Raw genomic sequence first — 17,066 nt, forward strand, 5'->3', positions numbered from 1 at the left:
CTGGAACTAACACCCCAAAATGATGTCGTTTTCATTATAGGGGACTGGAATGCAAAAGTAGGAGTTCAAGAAACACTTGGAGTAACAAGCAAATTTGGCCTTGGAGTACAGAGTGAAGCAGGACAAAGGCTAACAGAGTTAGTGCAATTGTGCGGTAGCTTGAGCATTCTCTGGCATTGCCTTTTTTGGGGGATTGGACTGAAAACTGACCTCAACAAAAGAGTCTGAAATGCAGTACTTTATGCAATCTCAAAGTTCAAGGACTGTAGTCCCTTTCTATTCATTGTCCATCATCCACAATTTTCTCTTCCAAAAAAGTACAAAGAACGAAAGGAAGAAAGAAGGAAAGAAGAGAGAGGAGGGAGGGGGGAAGGAAGGAAGGAAGGAAGGAAACAAGTGAAGGAAGGAGAGGGGAATGCACTTTAACTTATAGGCAAACACAGAAACCCCCATGACTCTGGTTCACTCAAGCTGGGGAGACTGCCAGGACCAGGTCTGTCAGAGTATAAGAATGTAAAATGAAGAGCCATCAGCATTTGCTGGAGTTCCTCACAATTGCTAGTTTATCGCCAGATGAACACTGGATATTTCTGAGTTAGAGACTGGTTTCTGAAGGTAGCACTCCCCTCAAGCATGAAGCCAGTTTCTTCTCGGCCCCATTTGAAACCTCTACAGAGGAAGGCCGCATGATTTCAATTTCTGTGTTTCTATTTCTGACAACATCTGGGGTTATTCTTGCTGTCAGGAATAAGCTATCAGTCAATGACTGGACAAAAATGTACTTTCAGTTTGTGTGATTGACCAAGTAAAGCCCGGTTTTCAGACATCTGCCCACAGAAGCTAAGAAGGAGAGCAACGCACACAATGAAAATGATCCTTACTGTGTGGGTTCTAGAACAATCATCTTGCCATCTCAGAAAGTCAGTCTTGGATTTGAATCGAGCATGGAAGCAGGTGGCAGGCAGAGAAGAAGGTAAACCTCTACAGAGGAGAGTCCATGTAGAAGAAATACCTCCACATCCTTTGGTCTAACACAGATCATATTTTACTGTAAACTCCAGACTTTGTCCAGTCTTCACTTTGCACAACCACAATATCTGAAAAGATAATTTTCAAAACATCAAAAAAAAAAAGAAAGAAAAAGGGCTGAAATGAGGAATTCTTGTTTTTTAAAAAATATTTTTTCAGGGAATCATTTAAATAACAAACTTCCCTGGGTCTTTTGGGATAGTTCAACTCTCCCAAAACTTTTCCAGAACCCATCTACTTGGTAAAAAAGAGGTGGAAGTAAGAGTCAATGTTTTGCAGCTTGTCGAAGCTTGAATAAAAATGTGCAACCCTTGATTCACCTCCCTTGCAGAAGATTTCAGTGTAAAGAGATGTTAAACTCATTTTCCTTCGTGCTTTATTAAAGTGACTGTGTTGAAAGAGATCTGGGAGATAAGAACAGTTCTGGCTTTTTGGAAGAAATTGTATCAGATGAAAGAGGCACAGGCTTTACTGAAACTCAACATGATGCTTAGAGACACACTGTTCCATCATCTCCAAGACTTGTCTTAACAGGGAAAAGCTGCTGTCTAGGCTTGTCATCTTAAGGTAAGGGGGTTACCTGTACCCATCTGGAGGGGCCCTTTAGGCCCCATTAGTCTTGGAGTCTGTGAGCCTGGATCGGCCAGGCAAGAATCAAGGATGACACAGTGCATGCATTTAACCCATTCTTGCAAGGCGAGCCTCCGGGGCACTGACTGTCCCAGGAGCAGGAGGCAGTTCCCACGTTCTCAGCATTGTTTGTGGCATTTGAGAGCCTGGTCACTACTTTCTTCTGTGCAAAAGCCCTAGGAAAGCAAAAGCCCTAGGAAAGTCGCCATATTAGCAGTCATTCATATCTATTGTTTAGACAAGCTGGAGTTCTTTGTGGTAGCTCATTACTAAAATATTATTTCAGAACAAGCTGTTGTTGTCTGAGTGATGACAGCATGGTTGAGGCCTAACAGGTAGCCCTGATGGGCTTTAAATTCTTACAAGAATGTTCAGAGAGGAATGTTAACCCATCACAGAGGCTGAGAACCACAGCTATGGTACAGTTGGAAATCATGTCAACCAGATAACTTCCTGCAACACTGGGCTTGATTCTGGGTATTGAATGAAAAGGCACGGAGCAGACCAGGAAATCTGATAAAGAGATTGGGAAATAACATAAGAAGGAAACTGATGTAAGGGCCTTGGAATTATTTGGCTCAAGGGCAAAAAAGGTTGTTCCCAGATGCTCATAGCTGGTGTTTCTGTCTTCATGTCAAGCTTGCATGATTTATGCAGAGAGAAAGTGTGAGTATTGAGCACCTTGTTGAGGTAGGAGAGGTTTCCAGCAGTGACTGAAGATCAGTCTTTCCAGCTTGGAGTAACCTGTGAAAAACTGCCCCAAAGCAGAAGACTTCTTAAAGGATTCATCACACCATTTTAATATGATTTTCTCTCCATGGAGCTCATGTTTCTAAAAGTCCTATAAATAAATCTCACTTACTAAGGAATCCCATATTCACCTTGGCTTTTCTAGGAAAGTCTCTAATTATGCCTTTGGTCCAGTGTCATTATTAATCTCCCCTTTCGGTCACTCAATATCCCACTTGAAAAGTAACGTATATGATTATCCCAGTAAGAGTCAACACGGTTTGATTTTAGAAATATGTATGGACTCCATAAGTTAAACTCTTTAAAAAAGTAACTCAAAGGACTCTATGATCCAGGAAATTGGCCTAGATAAATGATCTTTTAGCCCTAAAAATGTGTGATTCTTCAAGGCTGCTGGCATTACCCAAAATACCAATCATTCACCACATGAAAGTGAATGGACCAACACCCATTGATCTCTTCAGCCTCATTTGGAGGAAGGAAGTAGAAGTTACAACAATGCCCATTCTTGTAGTCATGGGTTTCAGGAGACAGAAAACTTTCTTCCACCATCTAAGCTAGGAACCTCATAGTTTTCAGATGCTCAGGAATCAATGTCCTCACCATTCTCACCTTCTTCCCACCTATGGGAATATATGATTGTGGAAAGAGCATCAACATGAGATCTTCAAGTTTAATCCTCACTTAATTAGTTCAGCAAATACTTACTGAGCACCTACCTGTGCCTGGCACTGTTCTAGGTACTGGGGAAATAGGAGTAAAGAAAGGAGACCTGAGGCCATCTTCTTGGTGTGTTAAGTTTCATAGAAAGACAGACATTAAACTCAACAGGTGACTAGATACATGATTTGGAGTATGGCTGCCAATGCAAAATGTTTTGAAAGAGTGTGGGTCTTGAACAGTTGAACTCAGGTCATCAGAAAGAGAAAAGTGAAGAGCCCATTCTCCAACCCTGCCCTGGATTGAAGGCAACACCATGACTGTCCCTTGGGCTGGAAGCTGCATGCTTCTTCCCCCAATATAATTAAAATGAGTAACAGCTGGATGCAAAAGCCAAGCGATTGCCACAACTTCCCACCATGTCAGGGTGTCTGGCTCTCCAAATTGAAGAGTAATAACTATTGGGGGGTGTTTCCTGAGCTCTCAGTGGGAATGACCCAAGATCAAGACAAAGGAAAGGCCTCCCTTGCCCAGGGATTCTGTGTTTTCCAAAACAAAAGCAAGGCCAAAGAGAAGAGTTTTGTCTCAGAGGAATGATTGGTTGGGAGACTTGAGTTTATTATTTTCTTCCCCATTCTCATGCACTGATCTCATCTTCAAGCCTCTCCTTTGAATTCAATCCTTGGGGTGTCAGAGTGAGCAGTAATTAGCAGGAGGAGGGCTTGGAGTTTGTGTGTGCTTTCTTACTTTGTTTTTAATCATTGAAGAATTTTGGAAGAGAGAATGGTCAAAAATAAACTTTTAAGAGTTACACCATTGCTGTGGTTATAAAATTTTATACAAAAGAGACGCACAAAGTTGTTATTCATGCCCCAAATAAAACAGGAAAATTTTATCTAGATTTTATGAGATAGTTGCGGGTACACAGATGGTGCTTCATAAATGCATATTGAATTGAGTGCAATTGTCTAGCACATTCAGAAAATAAGCGTTGTAATAGACTGAGGGCCTTGCCAGAGCTTCGCTCTGGATATGTTCCAGAAATTGTTGTCACAGAAGGTTTAAATATATAAAGATGATACAATAGATTCTATTTTCATGGAAGTAAACCGGGCTCTAATTAATACACCAGAAGCTGAATCACTTTGTTTTTTCAGGCTCAGAGAGAGGAAGTGCCATCTCCCCTTAGTTATGACGCACTGCCAGTTTGTTGATGCATAGTTAGTTTTTTTTTTTTTTTTTTTTTGGAGAAAGAAAAGAAATAGAATTGAGCACTAACATGGCAGGAACCTCGGAGAAAATTCACACAACGAAGAAGGAAGGCTGGAAATTGACCTGAATTGTCTGACATCACAGAGTCAGACTTTCTCTTTCCTCCCATATGAGATGAAAGAAGCCTGCCATTTTTTAAAAATATAAATTTATTTATTTTAATTGCAGGCTAATTACTTTACAATATTGGATTGGTTTTGCCATACACTTTTAACATAGGAATTCTTCCGAGTTTATTTCCAACTGCTCTACCTGTCTCCAGGTCTTCAAGCCTACCAATGCCTGTCCCTACCCTCCTAGCAGAGACCTTCCTCTCACCTTCATAGAGAGAAGCAGAAGCATCAAAAGGAGCCCTCTCCAGGTCACCACCACCATCCTTCCCCCTCCCCTCTCATTAGACCAAAAAGAAGCATCTTTGGTCTCAGGCAAAGCCCTCCAACCATGCCCTACCTCTTGTTCCTTCCCACATATTCTGGAAATTTCCCCTTTATTTACCTTCTCTCTTTCCTATAACTTTTACTCACATGGGAATCTGCTCAAATCTCCCTGATCTTTTTTTTTTTACAAAAAGAATAAAATCCTTGCCTCACATGTTTCCTCCAAAGAGGGAACTTCATCCCTTCAGAGCCAGGATTTTTAAAAGGTGGTCCTCTCTGTCTCCTCTTCCTCACTCTCATTTCCCCCTTACCCCTATTCCTGCTTCACAAAATTCCTCTCTCTAAAGGCTCCAGTGGCTTCCTGGTTGCTACTCTAATGGACATACTTCAGTCCTCGCCTTCCTCGTCCTCTCTACAGCTTTGAACACTTTTCGCTCCCCACTTCTTGAGACACTCTCCTTCTAGTTCACACAACCCCACTGCCTGGATTTATTCTTAAACTTTTGGCTACTCCTTCTTGGTTTTCCTCTTGGCTCTGTTTTCCCTCATAAACGTGGGAGTTCCCTGGGGATCCATTTGGGTCCATTCTTATCCTTCTTCTTTGCTGTTCCCAGAGTGATTTTTTTTAAAGCAAATATAATCACTTCATTCCACTTAGCATCCTTCAGAAGCTCTCAATTACCTTCAGAATAAATTCTTACTCTTAGCCTGGGTTCACCAAATCTCTCCCAATCAGTCTAATGTCAGTTTTGTCTCTTACCCATTCCCCAGAAGTTCCCTAAAGTTCAGCTGGAGCTTGAAATTAACTGAACAAGTCATGTTCTTTCTGGTTTTCATGTCTTAGAAAATGTTGTTTCATTTGCTTAAAGCACATTTTCTAGCCTTTTGTTGTTGTTCAGTCACTTAGTCATGCCTGACTCTTTGTGACCGTGTGGACTGTGGCACACCAAGCTTCGCTGTCCTTCACTGTCTCCCGGAGTCTATCAAACTCTTGTCCATTGAGTTGATGACGCCTTCCAATCATCTCATCCTCTGTCTTTCTTCCCTATCTTTACCTAATAATTTCTAAGATTTTTCTTCCAAAGCTCATCACACATTTCTATCACAGGGTGTATCAATTAATATCTATTTGTCTATCCTCCCTTTACAGTTTGAGGATCTTAAAACAGAGATTCTTTTATTTATTTATTCTTTTAAGCTTTATGTTCTCCTTGCCTAACATGGTCCCTGCATGAATAAATTTGTTGAATGGGTGAGTAAATAAGTGAAGGTCTCAGCCCACTTGATTTCAAGCCCAGCACATCAACTAAGTTCAGACCACATAGACTTTTCCTATCAGAACTGAGTGCAATGCTTCCAAACCAATTATACATACCTCCACAAAATAAAGGATATTGATTTTCTACCTACAAAATAAATGTCATTCCTGTGGGGAGGAACGTGTTTGTTCTGGTCTTCCTGGTAGTCATGGAAATGAATTACAGCCTTGGGCAAAAGGGCATCCCTCAGTCAAGGGGATGTGGTGTGATCTGGTGGGTAGAGAGGGCATCTTGGAGGCAACCTTCCATTTATAGCTCATGTTGACTCCTTTGGGCCATTAAGGTGATGGGCAGTGCGGACTACTGACCCCTCCTCTCATCACTTCCATTTCATCACTTGCTCTTCTATTTTCAAATTGAGCTTATTTCTGGGTTAGGAAAGTTTTTGTTGATCAGTGGAGGCCAGAGAGACCTTTGCTAAGATTTTGTTTCTGTGGAAGTTTCCAGTTTGGTTTCTACATCTGTTTAGTTCTTATGACATCATGATGGGTTTGTGCTATATCCCTCACACGATGCCAATGTCTCTAAGAGCAGGAACCATGTATTTTTATTTCTTTGTAGTGTCCCTCAAGCCAAGTTTAGCTGTTTACCTTTGGAGCGCCAGCTAGCAGGACTTAATAATTGTTTATGAGCATAATCACCTTTTATTTTGTATTGAATAGAAGTGTAAAATAGTCATAAAACCACTATTTAGTGTTTAGATTTACAAGATGATGATATATAAGCTTTTCTACAGAATCCTGGAAAATATGAGAACATCCTAATCAGAAGGGATACAATTTTTGGCACAAGTCCTTTGAGCACAATGATATGATTTTTCCAACTTATTCCTAGAGCAGTAAAATAATATTTTAAATGTTGGCATAATCTGTAGCAATAGAAGATTATTACAGTGATGGATTGCTTTCTGGAAACATTCTTAGGTGTACTTTATTAAACAATGTAGCAGGGAGGGACATGATGGTTTCCAGCCACCTTCAAGTTCTGGATATTTATAGCTCTTTACCTCCACCTCCCTTAGACACTGAGTTATTATTAAGATGACATAAGCATTTGCTAGACGGACCCTTGGTTCAAGACTTCTAGATCTGTGAACCTCTTTGTTGTAAGCTGAGTCTCCAAGATGACCCCAGTGGTCTTTGCCTTCCAATACACATGCCCTTGTATAGTCTCTTTCCACAATGAATAGGGACAATGTGATTATAAAGGATTTTGAGAAGTAACAGTGTCTCGCTGTTGAGACTGGGTCATAAAAGACATTATGGCTTCTGCATTGCTCTCTCTTGGGTCACATGCCCACGGATCGATCAGCTACTCTGTTATGAGGACTCTCATAGCAGCATTATGGAAAGGTTCATGTGGCCAAGAATTGAGGCTTCTTACCAACATCCACCACCAATGTGCTAGAGATATTAGTGAGTCATCGTGAAAGTGGATTCTCCAGCCCCAGTCAAGCCTTCAGATGACTGCAGCCTCAGCCCACATCTTCTTTGCAACCTGTGAGAAACCCTGAACCAGGACCAGATCACTAACTATTCCTAAATCCCTGATCCACAGAAACTGTGTGATAATAAATGTTCATTGTTTTAATCCATTAAGTTTGGGGTAATAGAAATAAATGAAACTTGAACCCGATTTAGAATGAACTTATGGTCTAGCACTGTAGTGGCTACCATGATTCACTACCAAGATTGCTTCTTCAGGACTAAGATAATCATCTCCAAGTCACCAGAGGGCTTCCCAAGTGGCACAGTGGTAAAGAATCTGCCTGCCAATGCAGAAGTGACAGGAGAGCCTGAAGATGTGGGTTCAATCCCTGGGTCAGGAAGTTCCCATGGGGTAGGAAATGGCAACCCACTCTCGTATTCTTGCCTAGAAAATCCCATGGACAGCAGGGCCTGGTGGGCTACCGTCCACAGGGTCACAAAGAGTCAGACATGATTGAGTGACTGAGAAGTATTGTCTCTCAACCACACAGTTAAATCTCTCACTAGGAATTGCTCTCGGCTGAAGATATGTCTCATCTAAGATTATGACCAGCTGGAATCCAGATTGCCCGGAGAAATATCAATAACCTCAGATATGCAGATGACACCACCCTTATGGCAGAAAGTGAAGAGGAGCTAAAAAGCCTCTTGATGAAAGTGAAAGTGGAGAGTGAAAAAGTTGGCTTAAAGCTCAACATTCAGAAAACTAAGATCATGGCATCCGGTCCCATCACTTCATGGGAAATAGATGGGGAAACAGTGGAAACAGTGTCAGACTTTATTTTTCTGGGCTCCAAAATCACTGCAGATGGTGACTGCAGCCATGAAATTAAAAGACGCTTACTCCTTGGAAGAAAAGCTATGACCAACCTAGATAGCATATTCAAAAGCAGAGACATTACTTTGCCGACTAAGGTCCGTCTAGTCAAGGCTATGGTTTTTCCTGTGGTCATGTATGGATGTGAGAATTGGACTGTGAAGAAGGCTGAGTGCCAAAAAATTGATGCTTTTGAACTGTGGTGTTGGAGAAGACTCTTGAGGGTCCCTTGGACTGCAAGGAGATCCAACCAACCCATTCTGAAGGAGATCAACCCTGGGATTTCTTTGGAAGGAATGATGCTAAAGCTGAAACTCCAGTACTTTGGCCACCTCATGCAAAGAGTTGACTCATTGGAAAAGACTTGGATACTGGGAGGGATTGGGGGCAGGAGGAGAAGGGGACGACAGAGGATGAGATGGCTGGCTGGCATCACTGACTCGATGGACGTGAGTCTGAGTAAACTCTGGGAGTTGGTGATGGACAGGGAGGCCTGGCATGCTGCGGTTCATGGAGTCGCAAATAGTCAGACATGACTGAGTGACTGAACTGAACTGAGCTGAGCTGGGGCAGCCTATGGTCAATGACTAACTGATATGAGGATAAAAAGATCTTCCTTCCTTGTTTCAGTTTGCCCTTCTCCCAGGTCTGCTTGGTCAATTCCTTAAAGATGTATTTCCTGAGTGCACCTCAAAATAAACCTTCTGCACTCTGTCTCAGAGCTTGATTTCCAGGGCATCCCACCTAAAACAGTTGCTATCTGGCATGGTTCTTAAGAGCAGAGCATGTGGCAGATAGCCTGGCTAGTGTGCCAGGGCCTCATAAGAGAATAATTGAAAGATGTGGGACAAAGATGTCTGGGGAGGAGGCACTTGGATGGGCTCATGGAGGTGGCACCACCAGATAGCATACATCAAAGAAGATGCATTAAATAATGAAGTGACTCAGTTAGTGGATGTCAGACAGCCTCTGTTCTCTTCGACCCAGTGCTTATATAATGGAATCATGAATAGAGTGAATATTCAAACTACCGGGCAATTGTACTTATCTCAAATGCTAGCAAAGTAATGCTCAAAAGTCTCCAAACTAGGCTTCAACAGTACATGAACCAAGAACTTCCAAGTATTCAAGCTGAATTTAGACAAGGCAGAGGAAGCAGAGATCAAATTGCCAACATCCATTGGATCATAGAAAAAGCAAGAGAATTCCAGAAAAACTTCTGCTTCATTGACTATGCAAAAGTCTTTGACTGTGTGGATCACAACAAACTTTGGAAAATTCTTAAAGAGATGGGAATACGCAGTCACCTTACCTGCTTCCTGAGAAACCTGTACATAGGTCAACAGGACCAGACATGGAACAATGGACTGATTCCAAATTGGGAAAAGAGAATGCCAAGGCTGTATATTACCACCCTGTTTATTTAACTTAAACGCAGAGTACATCATGCGAACTGACAGACTGGATGAAGTACAAGCCGGAATCAAGATTGCCAGGAGAAATATCAATAACCTCAGATATGCAGATAACACCATCTTTATCACAGAAAGTGCTGCTGCTGCTGCTAAGTTGCATCAGTCATGTCCGACTCTGTGCGACCCCATAGACGGAAGCCCACCAGGCTCCTCTGTCCCTGGAATTCTCCAGGCAAGAACACTGGAGTGGGTTGCCATTTCCTTCTCCAATGCATGAAAGTGAAAAGTGAAAGTGAAGTTGCTCAGTCGTGTCTGACTCTTAGCAACCCCATGGACTGTAGCCTACCAGGCTCCTCCACCCATGGGATTTCCCAGGCAAGAGTACTGGAGTGGGGTGCCATTGCCTTCTCCAATCACAGAAAGTGAAGAGGAACTAAAGAGTCACTTGATGAAAGTGAAAGAGGAGAGTGAAAAAACTGGCTTAAAACTCAACATTCAGAAAACTAAGATCATGGCATCCGGTCACATCACTTCATGGCAAATAAATGGGGAAACAATGGAAGGAGTGACAGACTTTATTTTCTGGGCTCCAAAATCAGTGCAGATGGTGAAATTAAAAAACACGTGCTCCTTGGAAGAAAAGCTATGACCAATCTAGACAGCATATTAAAAAGCAGACATCATGTTGCTGACAAAGTCCCATCTAATCAAAGTTTTGGCTTTTCCAATAGTCATGCATAGATGTGAGAGTTGAGCCATAAAGAAGGCTGAGCGCTGATGAATTGATGCTTTTGCACTGTCGTGCTGGAGAAGACTCTTGAGAGTCCCTTTGACTGCAAGGAGATCAAACCAGTCTATCCTAAAGGAAATCAATTCTGAATATTCACTGAAAGGACTGATGCTGAAGCTGAAGCTCCAATAGTTTGGCCACTTGTTGCAAAGAGCTGACTCATTAGAAAAGACCCTGATGCTGGGAAAGACTGAAGGCAGGAGGAGAAGGGGATGACAAAGGATGAGATGATTGGATGGCATCATCAACTCAATGGACATGAGTTTGAGCAAACTCTGGGAGATAGTAAAGGACAGGGAAGCCTGGCGTGCTGCAGTCCAGGGGATCACAGAGAGTTAGATACAACTTAGGGACTGAACAACAACAACATAAATAGAGCTGCCGTGATGGCAGAAGTGAAGGCTCAGGCACTGGCCCAGCAGCATACTTACAAAAGCAGGTTCAGTTAATGGTGCTGTTGAATGTCCATCCAACCTGCCTGTAACAAAGCATAATGCTGGTCTCTAATTTGGCACCCTCACTCAAATAGACCAGTCAGTAGTTTGCTATCAAATCAATTCTTCTGAATCTTCTCCACTCTAGGTAGAGAGGCAGTGTGTCTTGACCAGGATTGACACACATCCCAGATATGGCTTTGCCTTTCTTGCCTTCAGGGTCTTAGATGGATGTCTTTCAGTGTTCCCACTTCTAGATTTAGTGGTTTGTGCACAGGTAGCAGCCACAGCCTGAGTAGGTCTTGGTAACTCAGCAAAGAGGGTCTAGGACCCCAAGCTGGTAATCTACCTAAACAGGCAGATGTGTTGGCTGAGGTTGGGAGAAACCTAGGGTGAGTGGTAGAAGATGCAGACCAGAGTATCAGCTGTGAATATAAGGTCAACTGCAGCTGTTGAGCTATTGTTCATCCCACGTTTTCACAAGGAACAAGACTAATCAGAATCCTAGAGATGGTTTTTCCAGATGGGGCAAAATTACTATTAGCTGCAAGAGGATCTGAGCAGCCTAAAGAGGACGCTGCAGGACTCTGTCAACAGTCCTCTCCTCAGGAACAGCATACTCGTGACTCAGGCGTTAGGACTAGTATATAAATGGTATATAACAGTCCTAATATTATATACCACATATATAATATATATATATATATAAGACTATTATACATATTATATATCTCAGGTATGCTGACAGGTCATAGCTACATGGCTCACTAAGAATTGTCCTTGGCTCCAGAGAACCACTTCTGCTAAGGTTATCCTCTTTCCCAGAGACAGCTAGTGTCCAATGACTGGCTGATGTGAGAATGCCAAGGTTGCCATATTTGCCTCAGTAAGACATCTCTGAAGGGCCATCCCAGCTCTAGAGTGTCCGTTGGAATGACTAAGACTTGTGTGACTCAGCTCTGCTTCCCCAGTCCTGCCCTGTTCGGATCCTTACACACACATCTCCCAAGACTCTTTCCCAATAAGATTTCCACATGCAACTCTCTGCCTCAGAACCTGTTACCAGGGAATCCAACCTAAGGAAAACTTCCATATAAGGATTTTAATCTTCAATCAACAGAGTGAAACCATGAGACCAGAGAGAAGTCCCCGCTCTTCACTGTTAACCCCAGACACAAGACAGCTAAATGTTACAAGCTCTGAGGTGGAAACATAGGGAAAAAAGTTGGAATAAAAAGATATTACAGAAAGTACTGTCGGAAGCAAAAATCTCGTTTACAAGTTAGTTTAGTAGTTTTCTGGAAAAACATGGTCCCTAAGGCATGGGACATCAGACTAATGTTTTGATGAAGGCAAAGAGGAACATGTTGGCGTCAGTGAGCCTGATTGACTTGATGGCGGCCACAAAGAGAAAGTAACTGAGCGTGTCCTGAAAGCATTAAGAGGCTGTAAGCATCACATCTCCTTCCTTCACAGAGGGGCCCTGAGGGGAATAAGGTGGAGGGGGCAGGTGCATCCACACACCGCAGCTTTCTGGAGCGAGAAGAGTGAGATGAAAGAATGTAGCAAGGCTCTTTCTTACTGCAGGTCTCATTGATATTGTTGCCGTATGGTGTTTTGTTTGTTGTGATTACTCCAGTTCAATTATTTGTTATTTGTAAATTCCATAATATATTACTAAACAATTTTTAGCCTCTTTAAAAGAAGAAATAGTTCCATGGAAATCGGATATTTTGCTAGAGAGAGAGAGAGAGAGAGAGAGAGAGAGAGAGAGAGAAATTAGTAGGAATTAAGAGGTTGTAGATTGAGAGGGTGAGTGCTCACTGACAAGAGTGTCCAGGATTTATACTGCCTGCAATCAGTGCAGCTCTTTTGTACGTTACTGGTCCCCTACTCCCACCTCCCTAACACACAAGCTTCTTGTCCTTTGTTTGACTAAAGTGCTCTTTTTCACCATGCCCTCTGCCCACCAGAAAGGAGGCTAGTCAGCAGGGATTACCACATGGATCTCTTCCCTTCCAGCTCTTGGACAGATTAAGCCAGAGAGGAGAAGCAGAGGAAGGAAGAGAGTGAGGCTGAGGTCGCTGTTCCCCTTGCTCTCTTCTTGTGAGGCTGCCAAGGCTGAATCCCTTGGCTGAGAGGGTCATGGCTTCTATCAGACAGCCCCCTTCTGCACAGTTCTGTGAATCTACTTCTGGTAACCACCCCCTTTCTTGACCTCTTTTGGTTTACAGATGCTAACATCCCCACTGTTACTTGCTTTGGGCTACTGCCTTATCCCTTGTGGGTCCCCTTTACCCAGCCCTCATCTTTGTCAATAGTCCTTCCATCAAGCGCTCATATAACTCAGTTCCAGTGCACCACTGTTTCTGGCCCAGGCCCTGATAGAATTCTCTTCCTTTTATCTCTTTCATGGTTCAGTTCAGTTCAGTTCAGTTCAGTCGCTCAGTTGTGTCCAACTCTTTGCGACCCCATGAATTGCAGGAAGACTGGCTTTTACAGAAACAAGCTAAGCATCCACATGTAAATTGCCTCTTCGACCTGGAGGAAGAAACCCCTGGGATCAAATGCAAAGATTACTAACCTAACTGAATCAAACAAGAAAACTCTTCTGCCTCATTTCATTGCTTCAGTGCATGGTGTTATTTTCTTTCTTTTTTTTTTTTTAATAGTAATCAGTAAATTTTATTATTTTTTATAACAGTAAATCAAATAGTTCATCTTGTTTCCTATCATATCCTGTTCAGTTTTTTTTTTCAATTTAAAAACATTTTTATTTTATTTTTTTTAAGTTTTTTATTTTTTTTAATTTTAAAATCTTTAATTCTTACATGTGTTCCCAAACATGAACCCCCCTCCCACCTCCCTCCCCATAACATCTCTGTGGGTCATCCCCATGCACCAGCCCCAAGCATGCTGTATCCTGCGTCAGACATAGACTGGCGATTCAATTCTTACATGATAGTATACATGTTAGAATGCCATTCTCCCAAATCATCCCACCCTGTCCCTCTCCCTCTGAGTCCAAAAGTCCGTTATACACAGCTGTGTCTTTTTTCCTGTCTTGCATACAGGGTCGGCATGGTGTTATTTTCTCAAGGAAAGTGACAAGGCAGAAGAAAAGAAAGATTAAAATCCTAAACTGTGCATGAAGACAAAGTGGTGAACACTAAGATCTGACATCAGAATGGTAGCAGGTAGTAGCAGGCCCAGGTTGATGGGAGACTGGAACCAGAAGCTTCAGCAGAGCTAAGGTAGGAAACAGATTTTAAGTAAACTCAGGCTCCTGGGAAGCCAGGGACAGACAGACAGTGCCATGAAAGACCTTTCCTCCCTCTCCAGTACTCCTGTGTCTGATGCTTGGGTGACAGTTGCCATTGACTAAGCACATCCCATGGCTCAGGCATGATGCTTTGTGTTCTTGGCTCATTTTTACTTCACAGGACAGAGGAAGTTGGTATGGGGAAAGAGGACAAATCACTTGCCCAAGGATCCAGGGCTCGGTAAAGACAAAACCAGAATTCCAGCCTGGGATTTAGTCACCCATTCAATTACCCTCTTCTAGAACAGATTTGGCCTAAAGATTTACATCCAGACCAGCATGGACACTGGGAAATTTTAGTGTTCTCCTCTTATCTCTCAGAGATCATTGAAGCCAACCCTAATTCATGGTTAGTCCAATACCAACCCTCTCTGTGTGAGGCCAAAATTGTACAGTACTAGTTGAGGCCCCCAACAGACTGGCCAGTCCTGGACCAGGGAAGCTATTTCTTTAACTGCCTCCCTTCCACCTTGCCCTTCCCATGTGGGTGCGGATCTTCACATCCACATAGTCGGGTCCACAGTGGGGCAAGCTCTGGGAAGCAAAGGAATGGGACTTGAAAAGGTATTTGCCTTTGTGGATTCTCCTCTGTGTGTGGGATTGCACTGGAAGAGAAGGGTGGAGGGAAGGCATTCCTCAGGCAGTAAACAACCCAGACCAATTTGCACCCCAGCCACTGAGCCGTAATCTTTTCATTATGCTTCGCATATTTATGACCAAGAGCTCTATTGCTCTGGTACAAACAAGATTGCCATCAGCCTGCCAGAGGATTTTCTCTAAACATCAGTCTTTATGGAAGAAAAAACGATCATCCACATTGAAGACCTTTGTACAAGCGAACCTCCCTCCTAATTTTCTTTAGCTGGAGGGCAGTGTGCAAAGCTTGGCTCTGAAGAGAGGACTTGCTTTCTTTTAACTGTCCCCCCAGCCTGCCAGGTGTTCCTTCATTTGGCGACAGCAGCCTCAATTCCTTTGAAATGCTTTGCCTGGTGGGTGCCAGCTTGCTCCAGCTGCTCCCAAAGATGCCAACTTCAGCTGCCACATTTAATTTGCATGTCCTGAGGGCCTCCTGTGCTTTTTCTGATGCTCTCAAGGGAATAAAAATAACTAAGGAGTGTGGAGCGCATGACCCTGTCCCAGTGTGCGAGTTTCTGCTACAAATATGTTTGTCCACATCCAGGTTCATTTATTTTAAAGAAAATATGAAACAGAAAGGGGGTGAAATAGAAATAGCCAACTTCCGATCTGTTTCCCAGATCTTTGGGGCTTGTGTAAAGTGGTGAGTTAGGGTGGGAGAAGTTTGGTTTTGCAGAGGCCAGACACGTGTACCATGAGAGAAGCTTGCCTTACTTCTGTTCCACTTGAAAAGGAGCAATTGAAAGAAATATCCAACTAATGTGTGTAAATTCATTACTCAACTTGGTGGTGCTGATCCCAGGGTCTCTGCAGCACAAGCTGATGGACTGGAGCTCAGAAATAATGGGAAGTGTCTCTGGTGGAAGAGGCCTCTGGGGATCTGAGCCAGACTGGAAAATCCTGGGCTCCGGAGAGTCTTTCTTAGGGCGAAAGGATGCTACTCCCACGTCATGGAAAAGGCCTTGAGAGTCCCTATGTTACCCTCAAGAAGACTGCAAAGGAAAGCCCTACTGGGCCAGCCCTGGCGCTCACCATATGGCTGCTACTCTGCAAACCGCCACCCTCGCCCCCTCAACCGCCCGGGAACATTGGGATCCTTTCTCTGGTTCTTTCAGAGCCTGTTTCAGGGAGAAGCAAAGTCAAAGAGTGCATGTCTGCTGCTATTCTCACTCCTTTACCCAGCCAACCCTCTGTCGCCAGTATTTCTCAAACCATAGTTTAGCTGTGAATACCCGAGATTTTCTTCCTGTGCTGACCACAGTCGCCCTGGTGGTCATGCCACTTTCTGGCATAGCCAGGCAGAGGGCCAGCTGCCTCAGAGCCTCTGAGAGGAGAGGAGAGGACGGATGCCTTCCCTTCTTATCCCAAAGGGGCTGTGGGTCCCAACTGCCTGGACACTCAGAGTAGCATCAAGCTGAACAAATTATAGGGAGTGATTTAGGGAAGGGATTGGGTTGAGGGGAAAGGGCATTGTGTCTTGATCCAGACCAATGTTTTCAAAGGCCTCTGTTTTGGGAAGGTGTTGTACCCAAAACTTGGCTTTCTCTTTGTGAATGAACCCATTTGTGTAAAATTCCAGAAAAAAATAAATAAATAAAGAGAAGGAAGGAAAGAAAAAGAAACAGAGAGAGACAAACCAAATGAGTGCTTTCAGTGCTAGCTATCAAATGACCCTACAATTTCAGAGCTTTTGTCTCCCCCAAGGATTCTTTTGCAATTTTTATTAATAGCAACATTTTGGTCCCCCACCTCTTGCCTTCAGAATGCCAGGACAGCAGTCATGGATCTCTTTGGTCCTCTCAGGGGCTGGCTGTGGAGGGAAATAAATTCAGCTTCTGCCCTTGGGTTGCATTCACTGAGCATGCACTCTGCCTTGAGCTGGGAATTCACAAGGGTCTTTGCTTTCGTCGGGAAGCTAAGAAATCCATACTCAAGGCATTAGAAGTGATTTTGAGTCCATTTACTAGTAAGGGTGGTGAAGACAGACATAGAAAAGAGGAAATTTAGAGTTAACAAAAGGAAAGTGTGAGGTGAGGCTTAAGACAGGAGGGAGGCAGGAGGGGACTGAGTGAGATATAGGGTGGGGGTGAGGATGCTGAGTGGGTAGTATGTACTGTACTTATTAGCA

The 17,066-nt window shown here is 43.2% G+C and overlaps 2 long non-coding RNA genes across 2 annotated transcripts in view; one reads left to right on the top strand and one right to left on the bottom strand.

Moving 5' to 3' along the window:
- LOC132657959 (uncharacterized) overlaps positions 1–17,066 on the bottom strand; it is a 116,211-nt gene that overhangs the window by 18,958 nt on the left and 80,187 nt on the right. The window contains exon 3 of the long non-coding RNA XR_009596790.1: positions 1,013–1,097. This is a non-coding gene — a long non-coding RNA (uncharacterized LOC132657959). The remainder of the gene's footprint in view (positions 1–1,012; positions 1,098–17,066) is intronic.
- The window catches only part of LOC132657960 (uncharacterized), a 36,547-nt gene that overhangs the window by 10,540 nt on the left and 8,941 nt on the right, over positions 1–17,066 (top strand). Inside the window, exon 2 of the long non-coding RNA XR_009596791.1 lies at positions 14,055–14,234. This is a non-coding gene — a long non-coding RNA (uncharacterized LOC132657960). The remainder of the gene's footprint in view (positions 1–14,054; positions 14,235–17,066) is intronic.

The sequence above is a fragment of the Ovis aries genome, chromosome 16, assembly GCF_016772045.2.
Source record: "Ovis aries strain OAR_USU_Benz2616 breed Rambouillet chromosome 16, ARS-UI_Ramb_v3.0, whole genome shotgun sequence".
NCBI lineage: Eukaryota > Metazoa > Chordata > Mammalia > Artiodactyla > Bovidae > Ovis > Ovis aries.